The sequence below is a fragment of the Crinia signifera genome, chromosome 6 (assembly GCF_055691185.1).
Source record: "Crinia signifera chromosome 6, ASM5569118v1, whole genome shotgun sequence".
NCBI classification, from domain to species: Eukaryota; Metazoa; Chordata; class Amphibia; order Anura; family Myobatrachidae; genus Crinia; species Crinia signifera.
In genome coordinates this window covers 263,084,445-263,091,879 of record NC_139222.1, presented here as the reverse complement: position 1 = coordinate 263,091,879, position 7,435 = coordinate 263,084,445, and positions in this window count along the sequence as shown.

Below are 7,435 nucleotides of genomic sequence, written 5' to 3'. Positions count from 1 at the left end.
GGAATTTAACCCTTCCTTTAAAATGTATAAGGGACTCGTCTATGCAAATGAATTTATCTGGGATGTACATCTCTTCAAATTTGGCACTGAAATGATCAATGACCGGCCTGACTTTGAATAGCCGGTCAAAGGTGGGATCATCTCTGGGTGGGCACTGTGCATTATCGTTGTAATGCAAAAATTTAAGGATCGTCTCAAATCGAGCCCGGGGCATGGCCATACGGTAAAATGGGGTGCTGTACAGAACATCTGTACTCCAATATTGCCTAATTTCTGGCTTTTTTACTATGCCCATATGAAACACCAGACCCCAAAACGTCATCATCTCTACTGCATCTACAGGGGTCCACCTAGCAAATGATGACGTGGGGTTTTGAGCAATAAACTGCTGGGCATATAAATTAGTTTGGTCCACCATTAAATTTATAAAATCCTCAGAGAAAAATAATTTGAAAAAGTCAATTTCTCTGAGACCTGTGGAATCAAATTGGATTCCTGGCATGGCCAAAAACTCAGGAACCTGGGGCTCAAAATTGTCTGGTGGTGGGGTCCATACGAGATCAATTATTGGGGGGTGGGTCTCAGCTGCTCTACGGGGGCGTCTTTGAGGGGGTCCCTCATCACCAGAGGAGGAAGAGGAGCTTAAGACGAATCCTTCAAATTCCCCGCTTGCATCACTGGCTGTGTCAGAGTCAGAGGCAAGCATGGCATATGCCTCCTCCGCTGAATACATTCTTCTGGATGACTAGGATGACATTTGGGATGACATTTGGGATGACATTTGGGATGCCATTTTTATTTTTGTGTTACTGGTAGTGAAATGTTTCAACACGTGTATAGTGTAGGGGGGGGGTACAAACTTTATTTCAACCCGGGGGGTATGTAGTGTGTAGTGTGTATGTAGTGCAGAAAAAAAAAATACTTTATACAAAAAAAAAAATTGAAGGGGTTAAAAAAAAAAAAAATTGAAGGGGTTAAAAAAAAAAAAATTGAAGGGGTTAAAAAAAAAAAAAAAAAAAGGTCCTGCGCCAAAAATTGAGCACAGATGTTGGTCAGTAACGTCCGTCACTCAACAGCGCTCAAAGGCAACAGGAATTTGATCAAAAAAAAAAAAAAAATAGATCAACCCTGTGCCGAAAAAGATGATCAGTGATGTACGTCACTGATCAGCGCACAGTGGCCACAGGACACCCACAAAATCACAGTGTGTGTAAAAAAAAAATTAAAAAAAGACCCCACAGCACCCACAAAAAAAAAAAGGTGATCAGTGATGCGACACTGATTACCAGTGAGGGGCAGCAGGTGCACAACCTTTGGTGCAACTGACAGTGCAACTGGCAGGTATATATAAAAAAAAAAACCTTTGCACCCCCAAAAAGTTGCTGATCACCTCAGATATAGTGATCAGCACAAAAGGCGGGGGCAGCAGACACAAAATTTAGCACTCTCTATCACTCTCTGTCACTATCTCTCTCTATCTCTCTATCTCTCACTATCTATCACTCTATGACACTGCAGCAGCAGCACTGACAGTTATATATATGAAAAATAACCCCTGCACCCCCAAAAAGTTGCTGGGGGTGCACAAAATGGGGGCAGCAGACACAAAATATAGCAGTCTCTATCACTCTCTGTCACTATCTCTCTCTATCTCTCTATCTCTCTATCTCTCACTATCTATCACTCTATGACACTGCAGCAGGTATATATATATACAAAAAAGAAGTTTATCGGAGAGCGCTGAATTATGTACCACCTAGTCACCTTAGTGTAGTATTCAACATATGTAGACAATTTTTATATACAACGACAATTGATTATTGTCCCTTTCCGGAATGAAACGTGGAGTTCTTGTTCAAGGTAAAAAAAGTTCTTTTATTGAAACCCAACGCGTTTCGTCAGAACGACTTCTTCAGGGGTAAGACTAAAAATGGTACAGAAAGAAAGAGCAAGGGGCGTATTTTCAATATTTGATCACTTCATTTCAATATACATACAATAGTTGTAATTTTATTGATCTTTGAGTACATACCAGAATAATATTTTCCTGAGTGTATGATCAACGATAATAATTCATACAGGATAATAATAAAATCTAAAATGCAATTAAAATAACCAATGAATACAAATAATATGAACAGAAGAGCAAGCAAGTGAAAATAATAATGGAGGATAAAGACTGGTATTTCGCCAGGCTACATACCCGTAAAAGGTAAGTGGACGCCAAACTGGCTAGATGATTGAATGTAGAAGATTATCCGGGAATATCGGGGTTTATTAGGGTCTGAAAATATTTATTTGATAGTTCAATTTTTAACCTTTAGCTGGTAACCATAGAGTAATTTAATTTATTCTATTAATTAACATACCCCTAGTTGGATGATTCAGGGGGAAACTTTCTTCTAAGTAATGTGTGTCTGGTCTTTAGGCGTAAAAACACTCTAAAAAATTCTGAGTGACAAGAATAATAATAAGTTTACACAATTCAAAAATTGGAATGGGATTTGTTAGATAAATACCATAGACTACATACCAGTAAAAAAATGATCTAATATACAGGATCCAATATGGATAGGCGTGGTCTTAGGTTTTATAGGTCACCATACCTAAATAACAAATTAAATAATCATTTACTAGTGAATAATATGTAACCGTTATAGGAGTTAGGTGATCATTACATACCAAAATGGTGGATGAAATGGGAAAAACCACCGCGGCCTTACGGATTTAATGAAACACAATGATCATCGGGAGTGGGATTCACAAAATCTAAAAAATGTTATACTTAATTAATATTAAATTAATATTTTCATTACGGGGTTCCATATAAGGGGGGAAATTATATCAGACCTACCGTGTATAAGTAAAATTACTTCAAAACCAGTGAATAATTCCAAAGTGACTTTGTTTTGAGAAATTACTTCCCAAATATATATCACCTAGAAAGAATAAGTTAGATAGGTGAAGGTCACCATTTGTCTGATAACAATTCAATAACTTGGGGAGCGGGGAATAGCATAGTGTATTTTTATCAAATTTCTATATTTATCTCCAGTATAATATAATTAAACAGATCGCATAATAGCCATTAATTAGTTTCTTCCAAAAATTTAAACATAGTGAAAGGCATAATTCAAACAATGACATGATCAAACAAAGCACAATACAGTTTCTTATAAATATTAAGGTATCCTGAAAAGCAGCACAAGTCATTGGAAATGCTTTAAAGGATGTATCACAGTTTTACAAAGTGTTACTAGACAAAGTAACTAAAAAAGATTCCAGAGGTATCAACTCACCACAATGTAGCAGTATTATGTAGCTCCTTCACTGGCTGACAACAACTGCCTAGTGAATAGTGGAGCCTTTATATAGGGAATTAAACCCAGATCAACTTCCGGTTTACAATAGTCAAATAACGTCCTAGATGGCTGTTTTTTATATATAAAAAGTGGATAGGCTGTGTAAACGCAACCTACTATACTCACCCAGCGTAAGAAATAATGTTAAAGCAGCGTATAATATGTTTAATTCTTTTAATTAGTGTGGTGGAACGCACGCTCGCTCATGTGCGTTCCAACTGACTACTTCCTATGTGGGCGGAACTAATCGATTGTTTAAAGCTGGTCCGCACATCAACCAAATGTGTCCCAGCTGGATCGCCCAGTGTGCGCTATCTTACAATGTCCCAATGGATCTAAATGGTTCACCGTTTAACAGGATTATAGCGGTGGACCGCACGTCTATATACGCGTGCACCATATCAGGTGTACCATCAAGTCGGTCCCCGCAATGCTCAGTATTAATGTTCCGTGATAAGCCTTTCCTAGCGTGTATCCCTGCAATATTCAGTACTAATGTTCCTATCCGTGATAAGCTTTTCCTAGCGTGTGTTAATCAATGTAACTATTTTATTGCAATACTGCATTGACTTTTTAATCCCTGCAAGGGTTTGTTATTTCGATTCATTATATTGATTTAATACTCATTTAATAATATGTGAATAATATGTGAATAATAAATGAAGTGCAACCCCATATATATTTATTAAGTGTGTGTATCATATTAATATATTTTAGACAATCATTGAGTGCGGTGTGTAATTTAATTATAGGAGTGGGGGGAGATACCTTATAATAATTTAGCGCAAATGGGCGCGTATTAAACAAAAGTGGGGAATAAGGCATTATAATAGCCTTGTGATAATTTATAACCTTACAATACTTAAACTGAAGAGCAAGGTATTATAATAACCTTACAATAATTATGCGCAAAATAAGCGCGCATTTATTATAGAGTAATAAGGGAGCAAGGCATTATAATCATCTTGCTAATATATTCTATATATAGATATAAATAAATTTAATAGTGTAAAAGACTGTTGTTAATGGGGACCACTAAGTTATAATAATCTATGATCGTGTGAGCTAATAATATAATAATGTGAACTATTGATTAGAGACGGGAAGTCGGGGGGGGGGGGGGGGAGGAAGATCCTTAAAATAAGGATTTCAGCCTTAATAATACTGTTTATAGATATATAAACATGGACATCAAAAATGGATATATATAATTTACACTGCTTAGATGTGCAATCATGGACATCAATATATGATATGTTATAATAACCTGGAGGCAATTTAGTCCTATAATAACATTGGTTGAGCCATACCTTTGGAATGTACACTTTAGGGTTTCAGATACAATTTGAACTTGGTGTTGTGTTTTACAATACAAATGCACTTTGGGTTGTAATGTACATTAAAAAATGTTTAAACCATAAACTATACATAATCATTCCTATTTTTTATATTTAATGAAAAAATGAAAAAAAATGAAAAAAATGAAAAAAAAAATGAAAAAAAAAATATATACCCAAAATTCAGGAAACAGGGGAGGTGAATTCCGGGAATAGATTTTTGAGCCCTCCTTAGAGGGTGTATTCACCATTAGCTACATATTTTAGGGTTTTTTGTTTTATAAGAATGAAACTATGTCAATGTTTTCATTGAGCCCTTTCGGGATCAATGAATCAAGGACGTAGATCCAGTAACTCTCCTGTTTGGCAAGTTTTAATTCCCTATCACCTCCTCTTGAATCTGCTTTAATGTGTTCAATTACTGTAAAACTGAAGTTGTCTTTCTCTATCTTTGAGTCATGTTTCTCTAGGAAATGTCTCGAAAGACTGTGCAGTAAGAATTTATTTTTAATGTTCCGCATATGTTCCTGTATGCGGATTTTTAGTGGTCTTTTGGTTTTACCAATGTAAACGAGGCCACAACCGCAAACAATCTTGTAAACTACAAAGTTAGTTATGCATGTGCAGCTGGCATTCAATTTGTAGTTACGGTGGGTGCTTGTTTTATGGAAAAAAGATTTTTTATCCATATATCTACAACATATACATTTATTGCAGGGAATACACCGGTTGAGGGTACTTAGGAAGATCCTATTTTCCACAGGTTTGGGAGCTACATCTCTAAGTTTGCTCGGAGCCAGTATGCTTTTCAAGTTGGTTGCTCTACGGAATGTTACTAGAGGTTTACTCGGGAGGGTAGGTCCCAGTATTGGATCCTTTAATAGGATACTCCAATGTTTCTCCAACACTTTCTTCACTTGAGTGTTTTCTCTGTTATATTGTGTGACAAATGGTCTGATTTTATTATCTGTTGGATTCTTCTGTCTTCGCGCATTACATAACAGGCCTTCTCTTTCCCTATTATAGGCTTTACATTGAGCTTCTTTTAATTTCATAGGATTGTAACCTCTTTCAAGGAATCTTCTCTCTAAAATTATTCCCGGATAATCTTCTACATTCAATCATCTAGCCAGTTTGGCGTCCACTTACCTTTTACGGGTATGTAGCCTGGCGAAATACCAGTCTTTATCCTCCATTATTATTTTCACTTGCTTGCTCTTCTGTTCATATTATTTGTATTCATTGGTTATTTTAATTGCATTTTAGATTTTATTATTATCCTGTATGAATTATTATCGTTGATCATACACTCAGGAAAATATTATTCTGGTATGTACTCAAAGATCAATAAAATTACAACTATTGTATGTATATTGAAATGAAGTGATCAAATATTGAAAATACGCCCCTTGCTCTTTCTTTATGTACCATTTTTAGTCTTACCCCTGAAGAAGTCGTTCTGACGAAACGCGTTGGGTTTCAATAAAAGAACTTTTTTTACCTTGAACAAGAACTCCACGTTTCATTCCGGAAAGGGACAATAATCAATTGTCGTTGTATATAAAAATTGTCTACATATGTTGAATACTACACTAAGGTGACTAGGTGGTACATAATTCAGCGCTCTCCGATAAACTTCTTTTTTGTGTATCTCTTGCCTGACTCCCACTAACAGGGGAGCCTTATCGGAGTAGCAGCAGATATTAAGAACTGATAGCGCAATACGAGGTCCATACTGTGTTTTTGTGTTAGGATTTGACTGTTAGAGGTCCTCGTGTGCAGCTTACGTTTAAACACCCCAATCTTTTTACTATTAAGGCATTATGCCGATTTTTAAAGATAGAACCAAACGTTTACAAAGAGTAAAAAATGTATTTTCAGAAGAGGAGCAAGCAATACAGTTTGATGAGGAGGATTATTACTGTTACTTGAACGTACTAGAAAAACTAGCCGTTAAAGAGGTTAAGGGATGGTATGACATCATGACCCTTGAGAAATACATTGAAGTGGGACGCGTCCCTCGAGGCCTAAGGATTCAAAAAACACCTACCTTAGGCGGAGGTAGTGAAGCGTTCATGAAGAATTGGAATGCCATTCTTGACGAATGCTCAGGGAAATTAATCTCCCTGATCATTTCTGAAAGAAAAAAAGAAGTCTGTAAAATCGAGGATGAGATTAATAAAATAGAAAAGGCCTTAGAGAAATTTGAAAATAGTGAAGAACTAAAAAGGGACATTATCGACCTCCAGCAAAAAGTTGATAATTTAGAGAATGAAGTCATATCTAAAAAACAGAAAAAATTCCTGAGAGACAGGAATGACTACATTAGTGGACAAGTCCACAATTGGAACAATCAAGAAAGACGAGCTGAATTTAACAACAACATTAACCAACGTTTTGACCGTAGACAACATAATACCAGACAGAGGTGGAATGAAGATCATAAACCTGATCAATTTGACCAAGACCGCTACAGAGATGACCGATACAGGGGCGACCAGAGACGGAATAGAGATTACTCCCCCAAACCCAAATATGAAAGAAGGCAAATGGGTTCATATAATAATAACAACTATCGAAATAGGATTCCATCCTATCAAGGGAGACCAAGAAACAGATATCCGTCTTTTAGGAACAGATATGATGCCCTGAGATCACCATCCCCAGGAGTACAGAACACCAATCCTACTCATTTTTTAGATTTAAAGAAAGACAACACACGCTCATTTATCCACA